This window comes from Taudactylus pleione, unplaced genomic scaffold, assembly GCF_031769625.1.
Source record: "Taudactylus pleione unplaced genomic scaffold, aTauple2 ptg000567l, whole genome shotgun sequence".
Taxonomy (NCBI): Eukaryota; Metazoa; Chordata; class Amphibia; order Anura; family Myobatrachidae; genus Taudactylus; species Taudactylus pleione.
Window position 1 is genome coordinate 4,193,516 of NW_028284969.1, and position 3,491 is coordinate 4,197,006.

The following is a 3,491-nucleotide window of genomic DNA, read 5'->3' on the forward strand; positions in this document are numbered from 1 at the left end:
CACCAAGCACAAATCACAGACACTTCTGGCCATGTGGTAAATCATTTATTTTCATTTGCTTTTAGGCACCAGTTAAACTACAAAATCAGCTGAAATACAGCAGAAACAACTCCCCTTGTTGTGTAATCCCCACTCCCCACCCTCCCAAGAGCACAATGTATGCCCGAGCAAAAAAAATAATGCACTAATGTCAACGGAGCATTCGCAACCAACCAATCACAAGTTACTGTTATCAGCATCATCTGCCTCTAACCACCGGTACATGGGTTTTCTCCGAGATCTCCTGTGGTGATATACCCCGGTTACTAAATGTGAGCTATTCAGGTGGAAACATATGAATATTAGGAGAAAATGTTCCATAAATAAATCTTACATTTCTCTAGTTTATTAATAGTCAACAGCAGCAGTCCTTGCAAATGCTACACACAGTATGGTGTCCGGCAGACTAGGATGAACACAAATAAGTGCCACCCTCCTGGTACACTGTTTTAATCAGCAACAACTGCTGACAGGCATAACTTGGGGCAAATGTATTAAACATACATTGTACTCCGCGATAATGCTGCTCCGGTTTCTTCTGTTTTTTTGTTGCAAAGCAGCAGCTGCTGGTATATACCAATGTGCCACCGTTGTAAGCAGGTGCCCCGGCAGCACTGCTTTACATAAGAATGAAATGGTGTGTGTGTCCCTCTATTACCCCTACCATATAACATGAGAGATGGGGGTACTCTCTTCCAAATGGTGTGCCCACATAAAGGTTATTGTCTAGTGATCACACTGATCACCAGACAGTAACCCGCGGCACTACAGAAAAATAATGTAGTCCAGGCATGAGGGAAACTCTTCCGCAACCTGACTACAAATTGAAATAATTGTGTCACCCACTTTAGAAAAAGGATGATACTCTATTTCAAATGTTGGGGCCCCTTAGCACTTTTATCTGGTGATCACTTGTGATGTTACCCCATACTACAGAAAACGTGTTTTCCATATTTGGGGGCAGTGCACTTCATGCCCTATCACCCCCATAGTGACGGTTGCAACCGGTGTGCACCCATATTTGAGTCCACAATTTCAAAATATGTGACCCACTAGTATCTAATGTCTTATCATCGGTGAAAGGTGATAACCAGACACGAGCTAAAGTCTATATCCACACCCCCCAAAAAAAGTGGTTCCTCATTTAGGGGGAGATGCATTAATCCTTGGAGTGAGATAAAGTGGTTGGAGATAAAATACCAACCAATCAGCTCCTAACTGTCATTATACAGGCTGTTTAAAAAAATGACAGGAGCTGACTGGTTGGTATTTTATCTCTCTCCACATTCCCTCCAAGGCTTAGCACATGTACCCCTATGCGTTAAGTTGTTTAGGTTATAAAAGGTTGGGCCTTTTTGGCCTACCATACTCTCCGTACATATGGAGACAGCAAATTAAAAAAAAATTGGGGTCAGAACCTACATATAGAATCCTACTTTTTACTGTTTCGGTAAGGTGGGTTACTAGCGAAACAAGAATCACAACTTATTTATTTGTGGCGTTTATAATTCTTATAATAATGCTTTAGGTTCCCTTTCTTTAAATTTCCATAAAAAAACTCACTGTTTTGGCCATTTGGGTTAGAAAAAAAAACATTTTTAAGATGGGCCAGATAAACTGGAGAGTGATAAACCACCAGCCAATCAGCTCCCAACTGTAACATGACGGTTGGGAGCTGAGTGGCTGGTCATTTATCACTATCCAGAGCTTAGTACATCTGGCCCTTAGAATGCATAAAAACACTAATGGTATTTTCTGAAAAGACAAAGGTCCCTATTTAACAACGATCCTTAATACCAGCCGAATATTTTGTTTAGTATTGCAGTGACACAAACGAATATATGCCACTAGTATTCATTATTACTTCTACCTCCAGCGAGGTCCAGCGACGTCCTCTTCCACGGCGGTGTCCTCCACTCACCTGCTGGCGGCCTATCGTTGCCAGTGAAGGGCTAAACTGTCTTGCACGTATGCGATGGTCGGTCTGCACATGTGCATGACTGATTAACCTGGCAGGGACCTGGCATTGACTTGGCAGTGCTTGGAAGGATTTTGCTGAAGCCGGAAGGGCAGCGCTGGGTCCCCATTGCTGGCATTGGGGACCACATCGCTTTCGCCATAGCAATGCAGTGATAAACAGCTTCATCGCTAAATTTAGCCCAAAGTCTTATGAAAAAAAAAACAAGGCATGATTTGTGTTAGTACCACATAACAAAAAAACTACTGATAATGATGTTAGAATGTGAGGAGCAGAAATGTGAATAAATAACCTCAGCACAAGGATGAGAAAACCCTCAGCAGCGAAGGGGTTAATACATCTTGCTATCCTGCGAAAAAGCAGAAAAATAGGATTATCACCGCCTGATACATATGCCCAAGTCTCCCTCTTCCTGACATCTGTCATGACATGTCACAATGTTACTCCAGCAGGATAAGGGTATGTGATAGAGTGACAGGAGCACTGTATGTATGTGTGTATATATATATATATATATATATACACATACACACATATACACACAACTTTGAAATGAAAAGGGAGCACTTAAATATATTTATATATAAAAGTAATTCGGATTGGACAGAATGAGGAACAGCTGGGATGTAGGGATAAAATCAGATCATGCATCTCTACTTACGATTTCCAGGGAATTTAGCAGTGCAAAAATAGATAAAAAGCAAAATTGTATTGACAAAACAGACTCGAGTCTATATCATATTGTAATCATACTTGCCTACTTTTGAAAACCAGTTTCAGGGAGACTATAAACGATATTAGAATGCGCTGCGCTAAGTGCGACGTGGGGCCTAGGGGGCGTGTCATGCTCTGCCCAAAAGGCATGTCTAGCTCCACCTATGAGCATATCGAATGCCGCTCAGCGGTGTGTCCTGCAGTGGCTGGTAAAATAAAAGTACTGAGTGGAGCAGGCTGCCACGTGGGGTTTGTGAATGGGTGACATGTGCAGACAGAAAATATCACTAATTTACATGATAACTGGCATTGCATCCATGCCATTATCAGCCCCAGTATATGTATATGGTTGACTTAACCAATATGAGTCCTCTAACAAATTATTTTTAAAGCCTCCACTTTTGGGCAAAAGTGGCAAACTAGATTGGCAAATAGTTTCTTATCTACCGTGAACCATATGTTTCTAGGATTAGAAACATATGATGCAGCTAATATTTTAATGTTCCATAAGCATATTTGTGGAATATTCTGACCTGCCTGTTTAATATAAAATTATATTTCTAAGTTGTGCCAGTGAAAACATAGGGGTCAGTGCCATCCTACAGACAAACACACACAGGGTTCAGAGCCAGCCTAGAGACACCCAGACACGTGCCTGTTCACACACACACACCAGTGCCAGCATACACACACACACACACACACACACACACACACACACACACACACACACAGCAGTGCCAGCACACACACACACACA